Source organism: Rhinatrema bivittatum, chromosome 14, assembly GCF_901001135.1.
Source record: "Rhinatrema bivittatum chromosome 14, aRhiBiv1.1, whole genome shotgun sequence".
Taxonomy (NCBI): domain Eukaryota; kingdom Metazoa; phylum Chordata; class Amphibia; order Gymnophiona; family Rhinatrematidae; genus Rhinatrema; species Rhinatrema bivittatum.
This window is the reverse complement of record NC_042628.1, coordinates 6,984,997-7,010,164: the sequence shown is the minus strand read 5'-3', so window position 1 is coordinate 7,010,164 and position 25,168 is coordinate 6,984,997. Positions and strand designations below refer to the sequence as shown.

Sequence of the window (25,168 nt, the reverse complement as noted above, 5' to 3'; positions counted from 1 at the left end):
ACGAGAAAGAGAGAGAGCAGGGCTGCAGATCTCCTTCCTCGCTCCCTTTCTCTCCTGCCTTCCGTTCTCCCCTCTGCCTCTCATCTGTTGTTTGGGGTTTTTTTTTCTTGTTCTCTTGGTGGTTTCTGTATTTTTTTTCCTTTCCATCTCTTCTTCATTATTTCTTATCTATTGTTTGCCCTCTCCCTGCCCCTTTTCACTCCCTCCCTCTCTCTCTGCCTTTCTGCTTTTTCCCTTCACACGATCTTTCTGTATCCTCCCCCCGCCACTCTTCCTCCTTGCTTATTTCAACCACTAAAATCTGGTGTTCTCCTGCTGTCTCTCTCTCTCTCTCTCTCTGACACTCCCCTCATTCTCCCCACCCGTTCCCCGCTTTCATCCAAAGCTGAGAAACTGGAGCTCGCAAGCTTTTATGGACGCGATCTGTCGGGTGGGGGGAGGGAGAGATATTAGAACTGGAAGAAAGCCGTAATCTCTCTTCCTTCTAATGGGACTTTGGGACCGAGAGATGTCCTTGCATCCTGCAGAGAACTGAACCAAGTGAGGACAAAAAAAAAAAAAAGCAATTCTCTGGCTTTGTGTTGACCATGCATGTTGGCATTTCCGTGCTCTGCGTGTGCCGTAGCTGATTTGCTATTCCTGGCACAAACACGCGCGTGCACACACACACACACACACACTCACACTGTGGCTCTGGAAGGCAAGGCAAGCGCCAGCCACCCTCGCCAAATAATAATAAAAAAATAAAAAAAACCCCTCCCCTGTGCCAGCAGCCCTGCCACCTCTGTAGCCAGATCGGAAGAAGTCGCCCCCCCCCCCCCCCCCCCCTGCCACCGGTATTACATTTTCAGGCTGGATGCTATAGGGCTGCTTCTAATTACCTTATATCCCCTAGTGGTCCATGAATAATCGCTGCCGAAGGAGCTCGGGAGGGCTGCTGAGGAAGAAAGGGGAGAGAGCGAGAGAGAGAGAGATTTGTGCTATTTCTCACATTTTTCTTTCCTAAGGATCTAATCTGGCCCCACTGTACCCTGGAAGAGAAGGAAGAGCAAAAACAGAGACAGGAACGCAGCACGCAGGTATTGTTACCCGCCGGATCTATGCCTTGGCTTTGCCTTTTATTTTATTTTTTTATTATTATTATAGCAGAGACGTTTCTTGTCCCATCTCGCTGTCTTTCGGAAGGGTGGTTGTTGGGTTGGTTTTTTTTAATTATTATTTTTTTAATTCTCCTTCTGCTTGCCTTGCTGGCGTTGGGGAGGACTCGGCAGTAGATGTTATTTATGCATGAAGCGTTGCCACGGAGGGACGGACTCTGGCTTCCCGGCGCATTTCTAGAGACCCGCTCCGCTGAGCGCCGGACCCCGGCCCAGGGAGGAGGTGGGGGGCAGCAGCTGCCAGCAGCTCCCCGCTGGGGGGGGGGGGCAGCTGAAAGCGCCGCACGCTTCTATGGCGCCGAACAAAAGCGTAAAGCGCGCGCTTTGGTGCAATCTGCCTGGATGGATTCCCCCCCCCCCGAACCGCGGCCCCGGATGCGCGCGGCTTAACTTTGCCTTTCCCCTTGTTAAAGGTGCCCGAGCTCGGAATGTTTGCCCGGATGCGCGCGGCTTAACTTTGCCTTTCCCCTTGTTAAAGGTGCCCGAGCTCGGAATGTTTGCCCGGATGCGCGCGGGAGCAATTTGTATAAAATGTCCCGGGGCGGGCTCCGGCTGCTCTTCGCACTTGCAGGTTGGAAGTTTGCAAGGCAGGTTGCATTTACCGCGCGCTTACTTTTCCGGTGCGAGTTCTAATGAAGCCAGGGAAACTTTACTTTTCCTTTCCCCAGTGGATTTGAGGTTTCACCATCTCTAGCCCTTCGATTGCTACCCGAGGGGGCCCCGCTGGTCCAAGAGGCCGCCTTCCAGGTCCTCGTTGCTGTGGGTCCCTTCTGCTTTTTCCGGATGACAATTTTTAAATGAAATGCTAGACAAGAAGAATTGGGGGGGAGGGGGAAGAATCCCTAATCCCTGAACTCGCATCCCTCACTGTGCATTTGAAAGCCGCTCCGTGGGAGTTTAGGATTCCACAAAGCTCATTAAAACTAAAGAAGGTAAAAAGGGGGAGGGGGGCGGGTCTTCAGTAGGGGACCTCACGTCCAAGTGACTCGAGTGAGGTTGTTTACCTCTTTTCACTAAATGCGGTTTGTTTTTTTTTCCTGGGCACTGAGGGAAAGAGAGGAAATGATTGAAAGCGCCTGACAAGGACTCAGGACTGAGCAAGGGCCCCCTAATGAAAGGCGCCCAGTGCCCGCTTATCAGAGCAGCCACGCTGAGCAGCTTCTCTCCCACTGTCTGGTGGAGAGGGTAACTGCGCCCTGGCGACACATGTGTCCAAGAAAAGACAGCTGTGCGGTCCCCCTCTCACCACCCCCCCACCCCCCCCAATTCAGAGTCTGCGGAAACGCAGCACGGCCAGGCTTGCGATTTCCCTGCGCAGGACCCACGCAAGGACTGCGACGCAGCCTCCAGAGCCTCCTGTACCACACGCCATCCTTGGGACGGTGCAACGCAACCTGCGGGAATTCTAGCTGCTCTTCCTTTTTTTTTTTTTTTTTTCCCTTTTCCCCCAGGGCCAACACAGCTGCCAGAAGTCTGTGCTCCAGATGAGCAACTGACCTGCCTGTTCTTGGAATAAAAGTGGCAGTGCCTCAAGAGCAGGAAACTCAGTACAAAACAGAATATTGCCCCTGCATGGGACCCGGTTTCGTAGGGCGATGGGACCCTGTTAACGAGTCCTTGGCAAAAGCAATAGCCCTGCTAATTATATTGTGTCACAAAGAGGTTGGCAGCCAGGAACAGTGATCATTAAAGGAGACCGGTCTCCTTCCCTGGGCACTATAGAAGGCGATGGCAATCCATCCAGAACTATGTCCCATTTCTTTCCAAGATTTTATCTTGGACTTTAATACGAGCTTCCTGTCAACGGAGAGAACCATTTTGTTTGCTAGTGACGGCGACACGCGTCGTTACGTCTGACTTACAGCGCTCCACCACTCTTCCTTCCAGCCTGCCTGGCAGGAAACTACCCGAGCTGGAGGGAAAAGTGAGAGGCTGCCGCAGACCTGTGCCAGCCTGCGTCACGGTGCTATAGGTCATCGATGACGTCACTGGGAGACAAAATGGCTGCCTCCATCTGAAAAAAAATAACTGAAGAGGGCGAAATAATTGTAGAGTTTGACGGCACAGTTGCATTGTCCTTACTTTAACCTGTAATATACTCCTATACCGTACCTCAGAAAGAGGGTGGCTCTCTTTTTTTAAAAGAAAAAGGCCAAGCTTGAATGGTTAGGAGGGGAGGGGGAAAATGTAGCTTCACGCAGGACAGGGATCGTGAAACCTAATGGAAGGAGGGTATATTGCCAGGAAAAGCGTTCAGAGCCTAGCATGTTACAGTACTGTAAAGGATTATGCAGAATCTGTGGCGTGTCTTTAGAAATCTGAGGGAGGTGGGGGTGGGGGTTTCACATGGAGGCTGAAATTCGATTTAAATTGGAGTTAATGGATTCCCAGGGCAGCTCTCTTACATTAAAGTCGGAATAAGAGACTGGTTGGGTCTCTGCAGACCTGTCTGTTGCATTAAAGATAGAGGTTTTTTCCCCCCCTTCTTTCCTTTAAAAGAGAGGAAACCCCCCTAATGTGTTATCTGTACAGCAGGCAGAATGGAGTTTCTTGCCCTTACAATGAAAGCTCTCACTCAGGATCTTGCTGCCTCCTGGGATAAGCTTTTTTGATTGCTACCTTTCTTGTTCTTACTTTGACATTGGGTTTTTTTTTTCTTTTTTGAATCATCAAATGTGTGTGTATGTATGTGTATATATATATGTATGTATATGTATGCATGTGTATATATATGTATCTATGTATATATATAATATATATATATAGTGTGTGTGTGTAAATGGGGGCTGCTTTGGAGGCTTTATAGTGCTAAAGTATTGCCCCACCTCAGGGAAGGCAGTAATGAATGGGGAGATTACACTGCTCCCCGAGTAATAATACTAGCAGGAGGTTGCCTCTTCTCTTGCCATGGACTTTGGCGCGTAGCTCTGGGAGTTAATGTGGCCTTCCTGGTAACTGTTGCCTGATTTTCACAAGACCATGGATTAAATAAGCCAGTGAGAAACCATCTTGCGAATCTCGGCTCACTTAAATGAACGCATTGTCGTCTCTCTCTGTCTGTAATGGATATACAGTATGGAGGCGACCGCGTCAGGGATGTTTGATCCAAATTAATTCAACCCATCCATGATGACATGGAGTGGGTTTTACCGTACACGGTGGATGATTTTCTTTTCCAGGAACCCTGCCCAAATCCCTTAACCAATCAAAAGCTGTGAGGATCTCTCTCTCTCTCTCTCTCTGGCAAGGTGGGAAAAATAGAACGCTACGAAAAAGCAAATTAATTGGAGAAACAAAATCTGATTAGTCTTTGATTAGTTAACATTGGGTTGATAACAGTTGTCTGATAGGAAGAGAACATGGAAACATGACTGCAGAAAAAGACCTTTAGGCCTATCCAGTCTGCGTATCAGCTTTGCAATCCCCACCACTCCCTCAGACATCCTCTGTGTTTATCTCATGCCGCCTTGAATTTAAATGCTGATCTGGTGCATCTTTAAAATCTAGACACAATTTCTATTTAGGCAGCTATAGAAATCTAGAACTGTGAATGGTCTTCATGCGTCTTCTCGTCGCATAGCTCAAGGCTCTTTTTATTACTTGAGTTTCATCTGCTAATGATTACCCTCCAACAAAACATGCTTGGGAGTAAATCTCTGCCTGGGGCAGAGCCGAAGATCCCATGAGTCGGCTCCAGGAAAACGCAGCGTTAACTTGGCGCGCATCTAGAAGCTACCTGAGGATCTTAGTGGGCCGTGGAGATCCCCGTCCATGTTGCCGGCTGCTCTGTTGTGGAAGGCTCTCTCCATTTAGGGAACGGTTAGAGAGCGGCAGTTTTGCCGGTGGAATTTGGGATTTGTGGGCTTGACCGCATTTTAAGAAGTTTGGATTGAGGTACAGTTGAACAAAACTTGTCCTAGTACCCAGACTGTACTGTTTTTTCAAGGAAGGCACCCCCAAATCAGCCATTTCACACTGAAAGGAGCACATACAAAAAGGAGGATCACAGAGAGGTTCCTTGCGCATTCACAACACGTTTGAGACTGGTTTAAAAAAAAAAAAAAATCTACTGAAATTTAGAAAACGAGGCTGCAGAGTCACCCGGGATGCAACATACTGCACACAAATCTGAACTAAGTCTAGCAAGAGGATCCGTTGCTTTTCTCCTGCTGTAAAGGTCACTTCTCCTGAGTACCCTGTGCTTCTCGAGCGTTCCAGAAGGCCTGGACAGCAGGAGGAATTTTGCACATTTTTAAGTTGGTTAAAAAGACAGGAAACAGAGAGTAGGATGAAATGGTCTGTTTTCTCACTGGAAAAAGATAAACAGTGGAGTGCCTCAGGGACCTGTACTTGGACCGGTGCTTTTTAATACATTTATAAATGATCTGGAAAAGGGGTTACAACGAGTGAGGTGATGAAATTTGCGGTTGACACTAAATTATGTCGAGTAGTTAAATCTCAAGCGGATTGTGATGAATTGCAGGAGGAGGTTACGAGACCGGAAGATTGGGCTTCCAAATGGCAGATGAAATTTAACGCGTGGACAAGTGCAAAGTGATGAACAAGGGTTTTACCCCCTTTGGTAACATATTGGGGGTAAAACAGGTTGTGAGATTGCAAAGGGCAATATCACAGGCATGGACAAGGGAGGGAATGGAGGAGGATCCAATTGCGGTGCTGTAAGGGCAGTGGAATATGCTAGAGTAGGGTGAGCATGGAGGGGATAAATGGATGTGATGGTTTGGGCCGAAGGATTAATCTGTGAATGAAGCGGATGGTGTTAGGGGTAGGCCTGTTTGAAGAGCAATGTTTTGAGGTTTGTTTTTTTTAAATTTTTGAGTAGATTGCTCTTGTCTGAGGTCAGGTGGCATGGAATTCCAGGTGGATGGACCTGCAATTGAAGGAGCACATTCCTTGGTGGTGTTTGAGATGGGTTAGCTTGGGCGAGGGAGTGCGTAGGGTGCCTTTTGTAGGAAGATCTGGTTGGTCTGTTGGCTGTGTGGCATTGTATTGAGTCGTTTAACCAGCGCATGCTCTGGTCGTGCAGGGTTTTGTGTAAGATGGTGAGTGTTTTTTGTAGACGATATGGGAGGAGATGGGGAGCCAGTGGAGATCCCTGAGGATGGGTGTAATATGGTCTTTTTTGTGAGGATTCTGGCAGCAGAGTTCTGCAGCATTTGTAAGGGTTTAATAGAGGCTTTGGGGAGACCGAGGAGTAGGGAGTTGCAAGAGTCTATTTTGGTGAGGATGGTGGCTTGCAGAACAGTGCGGAAGTCATTTTGGTGGAGGAGTGGTCTGAGTTTCTTTCATGGTTGAGCCTATAAATCTTTTTAGGTTGGGGTGATTGTCTTAAGGTGACTCCTAGGTCTCGTACTTGCCCCTCTGACTTCTATGACATCCTTCTTGTAATTAATTATATTTTATGCCATATAATTTGTAAAGCGTTCAGTTTTACTTTTTGTTCATGTTATCTGTCTGTATTTATTCTTGTACGTTGTGTTCCCTAGTTCACTGTTGTTTAATTTCATGCGCATGGTTCTTTGTTTCACCGTAAAGCACTTTTAGCTGCATTTCGTTTATTGTGAACCGATGAGATGTTCCCAACGTTTATCATATACAAAAGCTTCTAAATAAATAAATAAACAAAACCTTGAATACTGTGTGCAGTTCTGGTCGCCGCATCTCAAAAAGGATATAGCTGCACTGGAGAAAGTGCAGAGAAGGACAACTAAAATAAGTGACATGGAATGGCTCCCCTATGAGGAAAGACTAAAGAGATTAGGGCTGTTCAGTTTGGAGAAGACATGACTGAGGTGGGGATATGATAGAGGTCTACAAAATCATGAAAGGACTCGAACAAGTTAATGTAAATCGGTTATTTACTTTCTCAGATAATAGAAGGACCAGGGGGACTCCATGAAGGTATAACGTAGCTCATTTAAAACAAATCAAAATTCTTTTTCACTCAGCACATAGTTAAACTCTGGAATTCATTGCCAGAGGATGTGGTTACAGCAGTTAGTGTAACTGGGTTTAAAAAAGGTTTGGATAAGTTCCTCAAGGATAAATCCATAAACTGCTATTTTGGTAATCAATAAGCAATAGCAGGTTGTGATCTATCTAATGTTTGGGTACTTGCCAGGTACTTGTGACTTGAATTGGCCACTGTTGGAAACAGGATACTGGGTTTGATGGACCCTTGCTCTGATCCAGTATGGCAATTCTTATGTTCTTATGTAAACATTAAAGCGGGAAGAGGTTTCCAAAACCTTATTTTATCAGTTACCCTGAAAAAAGTTTCCAGATTTCCAGGGAAGATACTGACGGAGAGGGTTAAGCAGCCAGGTATAGAGCAGAATTTGGTGGCGCAGGGAATTGATAAGGTAATTTGCTGGATGAATGCCAGTTTGCCTAGAATTTCAGGTTGCGTAAGAGATGGTGGTCTGGTGTTAAAAAGAGAGATGTGGGGATTTGGTGAAGTTTGTTTATCTTTTGGCGCTCTCAGATATGCCTACCCTACCCATTTCTTTTCTAGTTAAAAGTCTAGGGGTTATGTTAGATTTAACTTCGAAAGCTTTTGTAGATCAGACCAGCAGGAAGGGATGGTTCCAACTGAAGAGGATTCAACAATGTAAACCTTTTCTAGGTGACACTGTGGTAAAAATGATCGTGCTTGCCCTGGTTTCTGGAGTGCTTATTGATTATTGCAATTGTTTTATTGGCAGGGGCCACCCAGCACCTTGATACGATTACAGCTGATTCGAAATAGCCCGGTAGGCTTGATGATTTGTGGGAAGGGCCTTCCTTCCCTTCGCTGGCTGCCTGCTGTGGATAGGGCTACATTTAAGCTGTTATCACTTATTTTCCGACGTCTGACGTTCACTTTGGCCAAGGATTTAGCTGGTGTGGCACAGGCCCGATCCTGCCCTTAGGGTTTTCTCGAGAAGCTCGTTTGGAATATTTTCAGGACCCTGGGAGAGAGGGCTGAAACGTGAGTTTTCATTTCTTGCTTCCCCAGGCTTTGGACTTCCTTACTGGCATGAAACCGGCTATTTAAGATTTCGGAAGCTGGTTAAAGTCCAGCCCTTTTCCTTTAAGAGGTTCGTTGGCTGGAGAGGGTGGCACCTAGCAGATTATTGGGTTGCTTTGTCTTGATTTTTAATATTTGTTTTGCGTGGAAATTGTAAGCTGCTTTTGTTTTGTAGTTTTACTAATGATGTGGTATGTACGTGCATTAAATAAACAACAGAGATCACGGCATCGAGGGCCTTGACGTTACCATTTTCCAGATGCGTATGGCACCATAAAAATAGCTCAAATGTCCAAATCCAAAGTTGTGAATCCCCTTGGTTCTTTTTGAAGTTGTATATTGGGCGGGCGGTTGTTATATGGTCGGTAGTATGACCTTTATGACCACGGTCGAGAGCAGAGCTGTCTTTCAGCTTCCGTGTTATGAAGACTCTCTTGGACCACCCTGGCTTGAGTGATGTGAATCCAGTTGCGTCTGCACAGTTGGGTTGGGTTGGTTTTTTTTAAACTGGGAACTTCCTTCACGGTATCGTTAATTAGATATTTTCTGGGAAGGGCGTCCCTAGCCCACGTCTGCCTCCAGCAGTCCCTTACCTTTGGCGATAAGCTCCTGCGCCATTGAATGAAATGGTTTACGAGAGCAGAAGCTCTCCTGAGGTTGATAGGGCATGCTTTGCTGTATTTGGAGGTCTAGATGCAAAATGGGAAAAGCCTTTGCCGTTCATTAGGCTCTGCTACCCGGGGTTAGAAAGGTCGGTTGCAACGAGATATAGGGAAGCCCGTATGGAGGACTACATGGTCTAAAGTGAGTGAGTAGAGACCTTTTCAAGTAACTCTGGAAATAACTTCGTTTATCTGGATTATTTGTAGAGAATTTATTATGCACTAGAGCTCTTGCACAAAATGGGTAGAATGAATAATGCTTTCTGCTGTAAGGAACGTTCCTACGTGTGGTTTTGGTTCTTTTTGCTTTGCCTCGACGAGCAAGGTGGCATCCATAATGAAAACGGATCTTCTGATACCTGTTGAGTCCTGTACGTTTGACTTAAAACATGAGGATTTCCCCACTTCCCAGGAAAACAAAATGTTGAGTTTGTCACTGATCACAGGGTGAAAATGTATTGCACTGTCTTGGTAGATTGAGAGAGCCTTTCACCCCACTAGAACGGAAGTAGGAATTCAGGAGAAGCCATTCGTCTTGGTGGAGGAGGGAGGGGAGATGGAAACCCAAGGTCAGAGGCAGACAAAACTGATTTTAGAAGCTCTGGCATGGGCTCTATCAATAATCAATAGGAGCACAGAAGTGACCAAGGGTTCACTGGAAATCTTGGCAAAGTAATTTACAGAGGAAATGTAAGATCTCTGGGTTTTGTAGACTGAATGACCAGCTGGGAATTCTGGTGGTAAGATGCAACGCAGTAACATTTCTCATGGGCGGTGATGGGGCAGTAAGTTGTATTTCACTGCATTGCTTGAAATATATTACGAGGTTGTAATGAAACCAAATAACAATCGTTAAAAAAAAAAACAAACCCTGCATTTTCGAATGTACAGTGGGGGCTGTAAATCAGGAGTCCTGTTCCTGGGTTGTGATTACCCCCATAACTCTCTGGGAGCTGTGCTTACCTCTGTGATCCCCACAAATGGGGGGGGGGGGGGCGGGTAAGGGGAGCAGGACTGCGGTGCTGCTTCTTCCATGCCCTGCTTGCATGAATGAATGAACGGAAGGGTTGAATTTCTGTTGGCAGCTGGTGCTGGTGTGAGAGCAGGCTGATAGCTGGCGGTTTGCAGGGTCCTTGTCCCCGAGCATCCTTGGGTCTTCAGACAAGTGCGCACAGGAGGACGAAGGGGGGAGAGTGGCTCTCGCCGGCCCCTGCCCTCGAAAAATGCCAGCGCGCGCCATGAGGCTCTGATCGTTAAAATAGGACGCTGGCTGCTCTTCCTCTTACGGCGATCCCTGAAGCCTTCCTGGATGCTCTGTCTGTTGAAAGCCTTTCTAGCTGACTCTTCAGAAGGTGAGCCCTCGGCTACAGGCGCGGAGGGAAAACGAGCGAGGGAGGAGGAGGGAGGTTACTTGGCGGTGCCCATTGGAGCTTCCGCCTCATGACCGCCGAGGAGGGATCCACTCTCAGAAGAATTGCACCGCGGGGTGCCGAGGAATAAGAGACCCGCCGTGCGCAGCTGCCTTTTCCTCAAATTGACTGGAATCCCTCCCCAAGAGGGGTAAATAGTGAAGGAGAGCGGTGGGGAGAGAGGGGAACGCGGTAAACGAGGGGAGCTGGACAGAAAGGGAAAATCTGAATCTCTTGTGTATTAGAACGTGGAAAAGTAGGAGACACCGGGACCCTTCTCTCTTTTGCAAGAAGCCGCCCTCCTCTGTCTGTCTGTCAGGGACTCGTGACTTTTTATGCGGAGCCGCACACAAAATAATCCAGCGACGTGCCGGAGACTGCCCGGGGCTCACCGTCGGATGCGACGCGTGACGGGGCCTGCCTGGCACGGAAGCCTCCTGCATGCCAGCATTTTTTTTTTGGCCGATTCTTAAATTGCTGCTGTAACAAAAAGCATTGCAAGCTACAGAGTCCTCTTCTCCAGGAGCGAGTCAGCTCCTAGGACTCTGCCATATTCTTTGGCCAAAAATTGTACCATCTTTCCTGGCTTTTCACCTCACTTGAAAGAGAAATTGCAACTTCTCCTGTCTTCTCCCCCAAGTCAATGCCTCCAATGGGCTAGAAAGTGTTTGTGTGTGCAGAAGGCAGACTGTTTACTTGGTTTATTTAATATTTAACTGCCTTTCTAGTAAAAACTCAAAGCAGTGAACAATATAAGCACATCTGTGTGTGTAAAAATTAGACCTTAGCAGTGCGTGTGCCCTGTCCACATATTAGCCAGCGTTTTCCCTTTGTGACCAGAGATAACATAAGAAGATGCCCTACTGGGTCAGACCAAGGGTCCATCAGGCCCAGCATCCTGTTCCCAACAGTGGTCAATCCAGGTCACAGGTACCTGGCAGGATCCCAAGGGGGGTAGGTGGATTCCACGCTGCTTATCCCAGGAGTAAGCAGTGGATTTCTGCAACTCCACCTTAATAACGGTTTATGGACTTTTCCTCCAGGAGCTTGTCCAAACTGTTTTTAAACGCAGCTACACTAATAGCTTTCACCACATCCTCTGGCAATGAATTCCAGAGCTTAATTATGCGTTGAGTAAAAAAATATTTTCTCTTATTAGTTTTTAAATGTATCACCCAGTAACTTCATTGTGTGTCCCCTGGTCTTTGTACTTTTTGAAAGAGTAAACGACTGATTAACGTTTCCTCGTTCCATTCCATTCATTATTTTATAGACCTCTATTATATCCCCCCTCAGCCGTTTCTTCTCCAGGCTGAAGAGTCCTAACCTCTTTAGCCTTTCCTCACAGGGGAATTGTTCAAATCGACGTAGAAAGTGGTTGGGAAAAACCAAGCGGTATGATTTGTCAGTCCATGTCACGTGGCCGCCTAATTAATGCTCCTTGATGAGACACCCCACCTGCTAGTGGAAAAGCGGCTTTCAACGACCCCCGCGGTGTGCGCCGAACTACAGCGGTCGGTACCCAAGCCCTGTAATAGAAAGGATTTTGTGTTTGGGGCGTTGGTGGATATTTATTTTAAGTCGTTTGACAGTGTCGGGGGTTACCCGAGCTGGTAACTCTCTTCCCAGGGCTTGGAGAACAGAGAACGGTTACGGCCTGGCCCTGTTTTTCCTTTGCTCCGTCTGCTTGAAACCGATCAACCCCACAACCTTTGCTCCTACCTGGCCCCCGCCCTCTCCTCCTCCTCCTCCTCCGCTCAGGAGCTGGGCTTTTCATTTCTCTGCTTTCTGGATGAAGCCCCCTGAATGCAAGCACAGGTAGAGCCCTCGGGCTTCTTACGCCCGTCCTGCAGCTCCTCTTTCCCCTGCAGCTCGCTGAAAGCAGAGAGGGGATAATCAGAGGTGCAAATGATACCTTGGTATTGATTTTGTGACTTTGGGCATATTTTTAATAACGTTTTAGCGGCGGTGGCTTGTGTGAGGGTCAGAGGTGGAAAGACTTGAGAGAGAGGTGACGCAGGGGTCCCAGAACGGCAGAAGTAATGGAGGAAGAAGAACAGAGAGGGCTATGGGGAGGGAGGAGAGGGCTATCGGATTGGTATTTCTTGCATCACCTGCGTTCTGAGCCATCGGCTGCCACAGTGTTCTGGGTGTAGTAGCTGACATATGGCAGTACTCGCTCTGTGTCCTGCTGAATTTGGCAAATGCTCCTTCAGGGTTTCTTTTGCCCACCCGCTCCCCTGTTCTGGTGTTCCCAGACGTTCATTTTCTGATGCCGGAGGAGTTGTCTGGGCTGGTAACAGTGGCGGAAACGGAGGGGGGGGGCGCATGTGGGAGGCAGTGCAGTTGTTAATTGATGTGGAGGCTGAGATCATATGTGTTGCGTACCGGTGTTAGCTTTCATGTTGAGCCTTAATAAAAACATATTCTAAGCAGAAAGAAAATCTCAGAGCTTTGCTGTGAGCAGGAGAACAACTTTCATACACTAAGAGGCTCATTTTCAAAAGCATTTACACGGTTAAAATTGGGTTTTACATGTGCAAATATACATTACCCATGTAAGTGGGCTTTTGAAAATTGCTACAGTATATGCTATTGAATTCTCAGTAGGTTTTACCCGTGTTGACATGTGTAAATGGCTTTTGAAAATTGCTCTGATAGTATGTTGCATTTACATGCACAACTCCTATGGGTGGAAAATGACCAGCAAGAGACCTCCTTTCCCTACACTAAGGGTCGAAGGCTTCAGGAAGAGCCCTTGCCCACTCTGAATGGTCCTAGTAACAGTGGTGGTCCCCTCATCGGAGCAGTGATGTCAGCCAAGCATCAGTAAATGTGAAAAGGGTCAGAAAATAATTGGGCGTGTCCAGCCGTCCTAGTCTGGTCATTTTCTTTTTTTTTTTCCAGGCATCAGTCATAACCAACAACGCAGCAGCACAGAACCAAACTACGGGTTACTGGCTCGTAAAACGTTTTGGTAGCATTGCTTCCACGGTCCTGCATCACATTGGCCTTAATCTGTTTGTGAGCAGTAACGTCGCTTCAGTCCTTTGCATCAGGAAGGCGGCTGACGCATGTTCTCGGGGGAGGATGCGCTCTTTATCTCCTGAGCATGCTCCTCTTTCGGGTCTTGCATCATCTGGTAAGCTTTAAACCAGGCTGGTTAGTGCAGGGGCACGGGGTTTCCAGGCAAGTGGCCGTCTTCTGTGCTTGCCTCCAAGGAGATTAGCCTGTGAAATGATCTGCACATTAATTAGACATAAGTATACTTGATTGAAACATTCCTGCATTTTCCCACCGGCCTACAAGGGAGAGATGGAGAAATTTCCATTTGCTAATAACTTTTGCTCCTCCAGAGTTTGAAAGGAAATACCGAAGCTGCTGTATTTGTTTTAATAGTGGGAGGGCGGGGATTAGGTATGTGATTCAATGGTAGACTATGACCGTAGAGCCAATCTACTCTGCCCAAATTCCGTCCAGTTGATCTTAGGTTGTTGCTGCACTTCCTTGTGGCTAAGGATGCGATGCTTATCCGAGCCTTCTTAAAATTCTCTTATTGTTTTTTGCCTTCACCATTTCCGCTGGGATGCTGCTCTGTGCATCTGCCGCTCTTCCTGTGAAGTAATATTTTTTGACGCTCCTTCAAGTGTCTTCCCCTTTGAGGCCTCATGTCGTGATCCCTTGTTCATTATTTCTACCTTCTGAGGTCCTACCTCCCACTCTCTCCTTTCCTCTAAAGAGTATATATTTAGGTTCTTAAGCCTAGTTTCATGGGGCTTTGTAGATTGAGCACCATTTTGCTAGCCCTTTCTCTGGACTTTATATCCTTTTGGAGGTAAAGTCTCCCACAACTGGGCACCCTACCACAGGTAAGGTCTCTCCAGTGACCTGTGGGTGAGAGAGGTTGAAAGTTCCTTGTGTGGACTGGACGGCTCAGTGGAGTGACCACAGAGAGATACCTACCGTCTTTTGTGGACTGGTAAAGGGAGACACACAGCCTTTTACCTCTAAGATTGATTGACTTTAATGGAATGGTGTGGGGGTAAAGATCTTTCTATGTCTCCAGTTTCCATCTTGCCTGTGGCTAGTAGTGCCATTTTTATCTTCTGATGGCCATTTGATGATCTCAGTCTAGTTTTCAATGGATTTTCTTCTACATCACTGAAATCATCATTCATTATAATTAACATTTAGTTGCCAGCCTTGGTTCTATTAGATTAAAAAAAAAACAAAAACCAAAAACAACTTGTGGCCCGTATTAGCATTTTTTGAAGCTAATGTTTGTTTTTTTTAACTGGCCTCAAATTTTTCTTCTTATTCACCCAAATGGTTGTTCATTCTTAGTGGCATCATCGTGTAATAAATTAGTTATAGTACAATAAGGTTGCCTGCTGTAGAGTTTTCATTAATACAAGAATACTCTCCCATGAAATTAAACAGTCAACAGGAATGTAGGTTTCACCACCTTTGATTAAATAGACTGAAGAGAAATGAGGACTTGGCTCCAAGGAGATTAAATCTAGTCTCAGGAATAAAGGTTCACGTCCCAGGAGATGAGTTGGTCGAATTAGAATTCATCTCCTAGCAGATTATAGAGATTCCAAGGATAAAAGGTGTCGTCATTCCAGGGATTAAAAGCCTCCAAGAAAATAGGGTTAATATCTGAGAAGAAGAGGTGCATTTTTCAATAGATTAAACTATCTCCCGGAATAGAGAAGCTCCTAATAGGTTAGTGCCATTAGCACAAAATGATTCATCTCCTAACAGGCCAAGTGATAGAGTATGACCAGGCGTTATCAACTCTGATAACGTCCTACTGGCGCAAAAACTTCATATTAAGCACCCTAAGTGCCTTATTCTGAACGGCATCAACCTGCCAGCTCAGTATAAGTTTGAAAGCCTAGGTGTCGCACTCAACTCTATCCTGCCACCAAAGACCCAATCAGTCAGTAGCAGTAACAAAAAGAGCCTTCTGGCGTCACTGCATGGTGAAGCAACTGCGTCTCTGTCCACAACCCAACCGACTTCTAAATAGTTATGTGATCAGTTGTACTTACTCATCTGGGGTGCTGATGACCTCAAAACCATGGAGACTCCAAAGTGTAAAACACCAGAACAATCGCCGGCCATAGAAAGTGGGAACAAGCCTTTTCCCTCTTAAACTCGCTACAGTGGCTCCCAGTCCGTCTGTTTTATCAGATTTAAAATCCTCTACTTTATGTTCAAGATGACAAAGGGCATCGGCCCCAACTGTTTGTCAGACAGAAAGGGGGTCATCATTCTACCCGAAACCGCGGTCAAGCCAGAAGCATCCTCTATTGACGACGACTCCTCTCTAGACCCCTCTGATCTGGGGAAAAAACCGGCTCCAGGACCTTCAGTGGAGCAGCACCTCGCCTGTGGAACTCTCTTCCCCCTTCTCCTCAAGGCAGGCCACTAATAATTATACGTCCATTCATTGTCAAATGAAAATGTGGCTCTTCAGCTAACAAGGCCCACAGACCTTCCAGACCTGACCCATAGGCTAATTAAGCAGATAATAGCCTTGGCCGTCATCCCCATGTGCCATACCTTAAGGACATGTATCAATTCTCCTTGTTACCCCCAACAACATGCATAGATTTTCAGCCTTTGATGTCTGTGCAAGCAGCCTCCCAACCACTTAATTCAATTCTATCTCCACTGAAATCATCTACCAGTGGCTCTCCGAAGCTTATCGTAATCCCATTTTTGAAGTGGTTGTCCAGTCACAAAAGGAGGAAAAGAAATCCCAAAACTTAAATTAATTATGGCGTATGGTGTCTTAGAAACGTTGCAGTAAGTTGTGTGTTTGTTTGTGCCCGGGCGCTCAAAACCATACAGGAAGGTGGGAGATATGGCAGACACATTTGTATATCTCACAGCACAGCCTTCAATAGTGCCAGAAGAAAGCAATTTCCTTAAAAAAAAAAAAAAAAAAAAAGAGGCATGAGGACATGAAATCTCTTACCAGGGTGAGAGAGCGCGGTGCCTGGAGATTGAGTAGGGTCTGCAGGAACACAGTAGGTGAAAGGCACTTGGGCAGGTTTTTGAGAGTTTGTGGGATTGGTAGAGATCGCATCACAGGGCATGAAGGAGATTTCTGGTGATCCATTTCCCACGGATGATTCCAGAACTCCCAGCTTCTGGACTCGTGACGCCAGAGCTGCTTGGCGTCCTCCGGGAATCCACGCGGGACTGAAGCTTGGAGGTGCTCGTTCATTGTCTGCAAAGGCAGCTCGGAAGGTCAGCGTCGGGGACAAAACTGGGCCAAACTGACTTCAGAAAAAAAAATGAGAGGATTTTTCTGATTGACCCTGAGAAGGAGAAAACTAAAAAAAAAAAAACCAGGAAAAAATTATGAATGTAAATGTTAACAGATTTGCTAGGAGCTGCTGGTAGCATGCAAAATGACCATGGATGGTTTTTAATCTTTCTGTGCTGCGCACTCTCAGTTATAGGAAGACCTAGGAAAAGGCGATGATATGGCAGATAAGGGACCATATTTTTTTTTCTGTCTTTCCCCTCACCTCTAAGGCTCGGCTTGGCCTCTTTGATTTGGCGCCGTGGTGAATCACCGCGCACATTGCATGCGCTTTAATGTACAATTTCTAGTACCAGGCGGGTAGAGATTCTGCAGCCTGTTCAGCGTGGCGGCGATGAAATATGTGTTTCAGGGGATGGACTCCAGGGGGGATGCTTGTAGTCAGGTGCTGTACATATGTCATTTTTGCTTCTTGGGACGCAGAACAGCAGCTTCTCCCTCTAAAACGACTGCTGTGTTCTATTTATTTTTTTTTTTTTAGAAGAATGGTTATGAAATGTAAAGCAGAAGCTGCTGTTGATAAGCCCCCCGTCTGTCTCTTTCTGCTGCATTAAATGTTCAGCTCCCTCGCTGCTGCCAGGAGCAAAAAGCCGCTCGCAGACCAAGCAGAGCCCTGGGAAAAACTTGAAAGGTTCAGCCCAGTGCCAAGGGCAAGTGGATTATCTCTCTTGGGCTGGCTGCTTCTGGTTTGTTTTGTCCCCGGAGTGTCCTGAGGTCTGCAGGAAGAGGCACGGTAGGGTTGGGGGGGCTATAGGAGGCCGGAGGTTGGTACTGCAGAGCCCCCGGGCATGGAGGGAGTGCTGGCTGGATGGGAGGATGGACGTCCAGGTTGGCAAGAGAGCCCACTAAGGGCTCTGGGGGCTGGTTCCCGGGAGAAGTTCTGGAAAGGATGGAGGTGTTTGGGAGGGAGGACCAGCCTCTTCTCCCCCTCCCCCGGTGTCTTTGGGAGAGAGCAGGACTGGTTAGGATGCAATATCAGAGGAAATGTATATATATGTGTGTGTGTGTGATTATATATCTTTTATCCCCTTCTCCCGGGTTGTATGTTATTATTATTATTATTATTATTTTTTGTGACAATGAAGAAATGGGGGGGGGGGGGTGGGGGAGAGGAATAAGGACAGGGTGCTTGTGCATTTTAAACACTTCTTCTTCTCCTCCTCCTTTTTATCCAGCCACCGGGGACTAATATGCAGAGCACTGCAGCCCAGAGATCATTAGCTGGAAGCATCAGACAGCAGAGATCCTTAAAAGGCTTGTGTCTGATTCCTCTATTGATCTCAGTTTGATTTAGAAGGCGGAGGGTGGGGAGGGGGAGGGTAGAAAGAGCCAGGTCAGGCGAATTACCACGTGTGGCTTGGGGGGGGGGGGGGAGAGGGTTAAAACCACAAAAGATGTCGGGGGGGGGGGGGCGTTTTAGCTGCAGGAAGAAATGCGTTTTCCCTTCCCACGTCTTGTGAGCGGCGGCGGCGGGCTGGGCGTTAACGCGCTCCGGGGCAGTTAATCTGCACCGAGGGCCAAATGAGTTTACGGCCTTTGCAAACAGTTCCCCCAGACGAAGGCGGGAGAGGATGTGTTAGGGCCTGAGTCATAGGATTAATATAGAAAAATAGCCAATGCCCTCTGATAAAAAGCTTCCTCCTCGTCCTCCACCCATATTTTCTCTGCGGGCGGCAGCACCACACAAGACTCCGCCGGATCGGCCTTTACCCAGCGCTGCGGGTCCTCTGTGCTTGTCTCCTGCTCTCTCAAATTCTGTTATCATTTTTGCTTCCCCCCCCCCTCATAACCTCTGCTGGGAAGCTGTTCCGAGCATCCGTAAAGAAACACTTTATATCCAGACGGACCTCCAGAGAAACGTCATTCTGACTCTGTCCCCTGCCAGCAGTGGAGAATGCAACAGCTCCCTAAGCCAGGGCTCCCCAGACCAGTCCTGGAAGACACCCCCCGGCCAGCAGGGGCATGCACATTTCATCTCATGCATATTCATTGTGGGTATCCTGGAAACCCGACTGGCTGGGGGTCGCCCAGGACAGGCTCTAGGCCGTGCCAGTGAGCCCCCACACCAGTTGCCTCCAGGTGCAGTGAACAGCTGGTGGGGGTCGCCCAGGACAGGCTCTAGGTCGTGCCAGTGAGCCCCCACACCAGTTGCCCATCTCCGGGCGAGAGAGAATAAGTGAGCCGCTTCCGCTTTCCCACTCGTTGATAACGGAGGAGCTCTCGGAGCAGTTTGAAACAGGAGATGCTCAGTATGAGCTCAGCAAGACTTGGCTGATGCTCCTTCCCCTACCTCCCTTGGCTGGGGATAGGAGGCAAAGCCCCACGGAGAACCCAGCAGTGCGGGGGCACCTGCTCGTTAAAACCTGCCTGTCTGCAGCAAAGGCCTTCATTAACGGGAATGGAGAATACCTCGGTGGCTTGGCTGCTTGCTGTTGCCCATTTCTGTGAAGCAAACAACAATTTCAAAATGAGGTCAAGTGGCACATTGGATGCGTGAGGTGGTGGAAGGCGACGGGGTGTTTACCTCCAAGCGAATGTGGAAATAGATAGGGGAGCCGCCTTCCGGGGAATAATTCTGCTCTGGGTTTTCAGCTGGTTCTGGAGCCTGTGACTTCCAGCTTCTGATTGGGAATCCCAGCCCGGGACGCCTTGTTTGTTCCAGCTTGCATGGCCTCTTGGGGTGGTTTCGTGCGGTGTTCGTGCGTTCCCTGGCACCGGAAGGAAGGCTGTTTTGATGGAGGTCTGAGGAGGATGACGGGGGTTTGCCTTAAATCCGGGTGGGGGCGTTCAGGCTGGCTGCCTTGCTCCGTGGGTGCAGATGGACAGGAGCGGGGAAGGCGTTGGGTGAAGCACCTCTGACCCCAGGCCCTTGCAGCCCACGTCAGCCCTCTGAGGCCGATCCAGATGTGGGTTTGCTCCATTGCATCTGTGAACCTCTGGGAAAGGGACTACAAGGTCCCTGGCTCCAGTGGGGCAAAACGACAGGACCCGCCCTCTGCTTAGCTGCTGCTTGTAAGAATTTGTGTTTCGGGTGGTGGTGGGTGGGAGGCTTGCATCTTGCTGATTTCTCTCTTCTCCCCCTTCCTATTTCTCCCTCTTTTTGTACAGATTAGTAAAATGGATTTCAACTTTGGTGCCCCTGTGGTCCCCCTTCCTCCCCCAAAAATGGGTTTGCTTTTCAGGTTTAACCTAAATATGCAAATCAGCCACGTTCACCCACCGATTCCACAAATCTGTTTCATGGATATTCACCAGAGAGATTCTGTTTGTGGAGGGGACGGGAGGGGTTCATGCTAGGTTCAGGTCCTGGAAGGAGACTCTTGGCCAGTCCCAGTGCATTATGGGATTTGTAGTCCAGCAAGTATTATTTGACGTCAGCACTGCAGATACCAGAAAGCATCAGAAAACCAGAAGCAGCCTATGGTTTCCCTGCAGGAACTGATGTCTCTGCATTTGCTGCCCATCCGGGCTTCTCTTTGAAATGCACTGAAGTGAGACAACTTTTGCCCGAATGAGAGAGAATCTCCCTTTTGTGGAGTCAAGATTTGGTGCTCTGAAGACTTCCATTTAACAATCAAAAGGTTTTCTCCTGTTTTTACACCTGTGGAAAATCCACTATTGAAAATGGTGCCCGGGGTCAGCCGGGTTCAATCCCCGAGTTGGGTCTCCCGCCTCCTTCAGGTTGGGCTGGGAGTGCTGCAGAGACGGGGGGGGGGGAGGGGGAGTCGTGGTCAGTGTTGAGGGCGACACCTGCTGGCCCAGATTTAGAGCGCATGATCCTGGGGTCCGGAAGGAGACCTGGACCATCACTGCAAGGCCCATCTGAGGAACGGCAGGAGGAAGGTCGATGAAAACGGGGGAAGGATCCTCGGGGGGGTTTGTGAATGCCAGATCCCCCAGAGCCGATGCCGACTGAGCTGGAAGACCAATGAGAAGGAAGGCCGGATTAATTAATAATAATGGCGCCCAGACTCTCGCGCTGTCTCTGGGTCAGGACGCATCCTTTGTACAGCAGCAGGTTCTCAACCCGGTCCTAGCTGGTCCAGCCTTTGGGCTGTCCGCAGCGAATATGCATGAGCTGTATTTGCATACATCGGCGGGCAGATTACAGCTCATGCATATTCACCGAGGGTAGGCTGGAGACCGGGGCCGGTGGATGAGCTTTACAACTGGCGGCCGTCAAGCCAGTAAAACTCCCCCCTCCCTCCAAAGACTAATAACTGTGCTGTAAAAGCAGACGTCGGCTGTAGCGTGCGGGGCGGCCCCCCCCCCCTCCTAGCAGGGGAGCAGGATTCACGGTGCTATTAGTAGTATGTCAAGAGGGAGACAGAATACGGCAGGGAAAGTGCTGCAGCTCTGATTGTTTCCTGCAGGAAGGATAAGAGCTGGGGCTGAGACATCTTAAATCATGCAGAACAGCAATAAAACTCTCCAGGAGCCCAGACTCTCACTGCAGGTTATCGCTTGTCACTTCTCCCTTCAACCTGGATTCTTCCTTTCAGGAGTGGCTGTGAATAAAGCAGCCCCCTCCTCTCCCATCACCCGTCTCATCCATTCTGCACCCCACCCCAGAAGAATCAGAAGGCGATGACTGGATTGGGGGCGCTGTTTCCTCGGCTGCCGTTGTGGCAGAAAAGAGAAGGGAGCTCTTGGTAATTATTTCTCCTGGTTAATTGAAATTTCAGCCTCAGTGGTTTGCTAGGGCAGGAAAAGGAGGGAGCGATGTGACTGGAAAGACAGAGGCCCCGGCTAGGTTTAAGCCGGGAGAATGGCACTCGGGCGTCTGCCAAGCCCGGGGGGGGGGGGTGTGCGGTGCTCGGGGGGGGGGGGGTCCCTTGAGCTACGCTGCATTGTTTCTGCATAGCAGGGCGGTGCAGGCATCGTCGGCCAGTAAAAATATTTTACGAGGTCCTCTTACCGCTGTAAGAATGTCCGCACTGTCCCGCTCGCCCCGCGGGCAGGTGTGTGTGTCTGGCATTTTGGGGCTTTGGAGCCCAGCGATTTTTTTCCTTCTGTTCCTCTGAGCTTCTGACTGGGGTCTGGTGCCAGGGAGCCTTCGTTTGCAGGTGTCTGAGGGGGCTTTTACTCTTGTTTTGTCTCCCCCTGCCGGAGATTGTGGGGACAGTTCTGAGCTGGGGGGCGTCTGCCGGAACCCTGCAGTCCCGGGCCCTGAGTCCAGTCGTGAGGTCATGGACACATCGCCGCAGTGACCGTGACTCTAGGGGCTGTAAACGTCGGACCCCCCCTCCCCCTCCTCGGCAGCCCCAGCCAACACAAGAAGTGGAAGACGAACTGGATCCAGGTCCTGTTCACAGCTGGGCAGCACTGCCCAGCTGTGAACCGGCCCCCAGATGTTGTGTTGGATGCTTAAATGCTCAAAATATTGCCCTTTCTCTCCTCATCTCCACTATTAATATTGCCTGTTTGCAGGATCACGGGGGGAGGGGGGGTGATAATTCAGTTTAGAGATTGGAGAGAGATTCCTCGGTGGTATCCGAAAGTGAGATGCAGCCCGGAGAATGGCAGTCCCAGGAAATACGTGAACACAGGCGGGGTGCAAACTTAGCCTCTCGTGCTGTCAGGAGGTTGTACCCGGCATCACCTGGCTTGCCACATGCCCAAAACAAACCTGTCTGGAAAGCGCTCACGTCTGAGAGGTGTGAGACTCGGGCGCAGAATCCACCCAGGACAGAGCCCCCTTCCAGGTTAAGTATCCTGCCAGCCCTGTTCTCGGATGCCGAGCTGGTAAAGGCACTGCCCAGCGGTGGTGCTTGCTCCAGCTGTTTTGTAACCTGAATTACCGGCAGGCCACAATGACATGAAAATTATGCACGGATGTTCACGAGGTTTCGGACCGTTTGTGATGCGCGAGGACGGGACCTGCGTGGTGCGGAGGGCTCGCAGATGATAACAGCATCAGATCAATTTTGATGTTGGCTCGGTGTAATGCAGCCCAGTCGTCGAAGGATCGGGTTTTCTCTGAAACCAGAACACGGCGCTGCATCTTTTAAGGGCTGTGTCCTTGCTAAAATTGCGGCCCCCATCTCCGATGCCTCCTCGCATACTTGATTCTAGTGGCTGTTTCCTGATAGTTGGATGAAGCTCTTTGGGGGTAGGGAAATCTCTTGGCCCTATTGCAACAGTGTGACTAGTGTTTTGCGTCCCTGCATTAACTTAGCCGTGTCTCATTTCTACAGCCCCATATTGCCTGTCAGCTCTGAAATAATCTGGTTTTCATCGGATAAAAAAAAAAAAAAGACTGCACTTTCATGGATGTGCTGCTTTATTTACCTTGCAGACCTGCATGATTTATTTGTGGCAGGGTGGGAGTAGAACTCGTGTCCCGGACGTTCTCCTGAGTCAGACATTCCTGCTTGGGTGGGATAGCTCACTGCTCGCCTGCCCTTACATTGCCCAGGCCCCAAACAGCGTGCGTTTGTTTTCCTTCTGGGCTATGGACGCGCCTGGCGCGTTTTCTTATGTTTATACTTAATCCAGGTCCCTAAATCCGGTCCTTGAGGGCTGCAAACTGGTCTGATTTTCAGAATCTCCACAGTGAATGTGCACGAGATGTATTTGCATACAAAATGCAGGCAATGCATGCAAATGATCTCGTGTGCACTCATTGTGAAAACCCTGGAAGCCCGGCTGGATCGGGGGGACCCTTTCGCGTGCCAGCAGTGCCCAGGTGCTTTCTAGCTCGAATATTTCAGGCTCCGTAGGAAGGGGCTCTTGCATTGGTTTTTCTAATTTTCGTTAAGGGTCCTGAGATTTTTCAGGGGAGGCTGTTACCAGGAGTTCAATAAACAGCTCCATCTGGCCCCTCTCATCGTGTCCTTGTCGCAGGTCAGCGACCCAGGTGTGCAGCAGAGCTCGCAGGACTCACAGGAGCTGCAAGGTGAATGTTCCCGCCTTGACCCCCCCCCCCCACCTCGTTTTCACACAGACCCCACCTTGGCTGGGATTCTTCCTAGGGGTGAACTCGCCAGGGGGGTGTAATACTGAGACCCTGCAAGGCCATGTATGTGTCCCGGGTGAGGAGGGGGCTCTGCTTTCCCCGATCCCACATAGATCAGATTCTCAGTTCGGAAAGAACATTTGTGGAGCTTTCGGAGGAGACGAGCTCTGGGTAGGGGAGCGGACGGGAAGACCTGGATGACAGCAGCTGGCACCGTGTCCTGTGTGTAGAAGCTGCTGAGGAGCACATTATCACCAGAAGCAGGTAGAGCCGGCCTCTGTCTCTCAGAGCTGCTGCCTGACCCTGCTTTGTAGTGGGGGTGGTGAGGATGCTTGCTGTACGGCTCCAGATGCGCAGCCGGTAATAGTAGGAGAGTCACGTGAGTGCCTCCTGCACAGAAGGACGGGGAGAGAGAGAGGGGAAACGTATCGAATGGAAATTAAAATCCAATACTCCTTCGCAGTGCGTTTTGCCTGCGAGCCCGGGAAGATGGTACAGAAGCGGCAGAGGTGCAGATCTCTTCACGGCCCCACTTAGGAGCAGAAGTAATGAGCATTCCCCCCCCCCCCCCCCCCCATCGCCACAAAACGGGAAAACCTCTTTGCTACGTCAGGCCCTCAGTGCCGGTGGCAGGGATGATAATTTCCTGCATCGGAGCTGGCAAATGAACCTCAGGCTCCAGAGGAAAGTGGAGCATGTGCTGAGAGCCCTCCAGGGCCACACGCTTGCCGGATTTCCATAACAATCGTGCATAGGAAATTAGAGCAGTTCTTATGCAAATGGTAGGTGCTGTATGCAGATTACAGCACACCTCAGGTGCAGGCCCGCCCTGGGCACGAAGAAGCGCTGCCTGCTCCTGCCTCTGAAGAGCCATCGTTAAGCGAGACTGCTGCGGGCCCCCGGAGCCTGCCAACTTATGGGGCAACCAAAGTTGGGTTTTTTTTTTTTTCAGCTAGCCCAGCTGCCCAGAGCTGTCCTGTGACCCCCCCAGCCAGTCGGGATTGTAGGATATTCACAATGAGTATGCATGAGAGATCTTGGTTCTTTTTGTATTCTGATTTTTGGTTCTGTTAATAATGTTATATTGTTATATTGTTATATTGTTACTTTGTTTCATTGTACTTCCCGCCTGAGTTCTTTGTAAACCGGCATGATGTGCTTCACGAATGTCGGTAAATAAAAGTTAATAAATAAATAAATAAATAAATACTGGATCTCCCAATACATGCAGATTATCTCATGCATATTCATTGCGCTATCCTGAAAACTCGACTGGCTGGGGGGGTCACAGGACAGGTTGGGAAGCCCCTGAGCTTTTCATCCAAAGTACTCTGCTCTTCACAGAGTGGCACCATCAGCACAGAGTAAGAAAAGACCAAAACGGTTCTCCTGCCAGCCTGCTGCACTAGCACGTAGCACTATGTGCATTCAGCAATATATGTTTCAAGGAAAAAAAAGACCAGAAAATATACAAAGCAAATGGGTTTCCCTTTTCCTCCTGTTCTTTCCCACCCCGGGCTGAATAAGAGCGGTGCAGCTCTGAGATATTTACATTGGATTTCTGTTTTGTTTTTTTAATCAGATGCACTTTAAAGTGAGTTCAGACCAC

At 48.8% G+C, this 25,168-nt stretch overlaps 1 protein-coding gene across 6 annotated transcripts in view; it reads left to right on the top strand.

Moving 5' to 3' along the window:
• Positions 1–25,168, top strand: part of RAI1 (retinoic acid induced 1) — a 171,922-nt gene that overhangs the window by 44,443 nt on the left and 102,311 nt on the right. For 3 of the 6 annotated variants that reach the window (XM_029576487.1, XM_029576483.1, XM_029576485.1), the window contains exon 2: positions 1,008–1,079. The exons of the other annotated variants lie outside the window; for them this stretch is intronic. The gene's annotated coding sequence lies outside the window, so the exon portion shown is untranslated. The remainder of the gene's footprint in view (positions 1–1,007; positions 1,080–25,168) is intronic. 6 annotated transcript variants of the gene reach the window in all.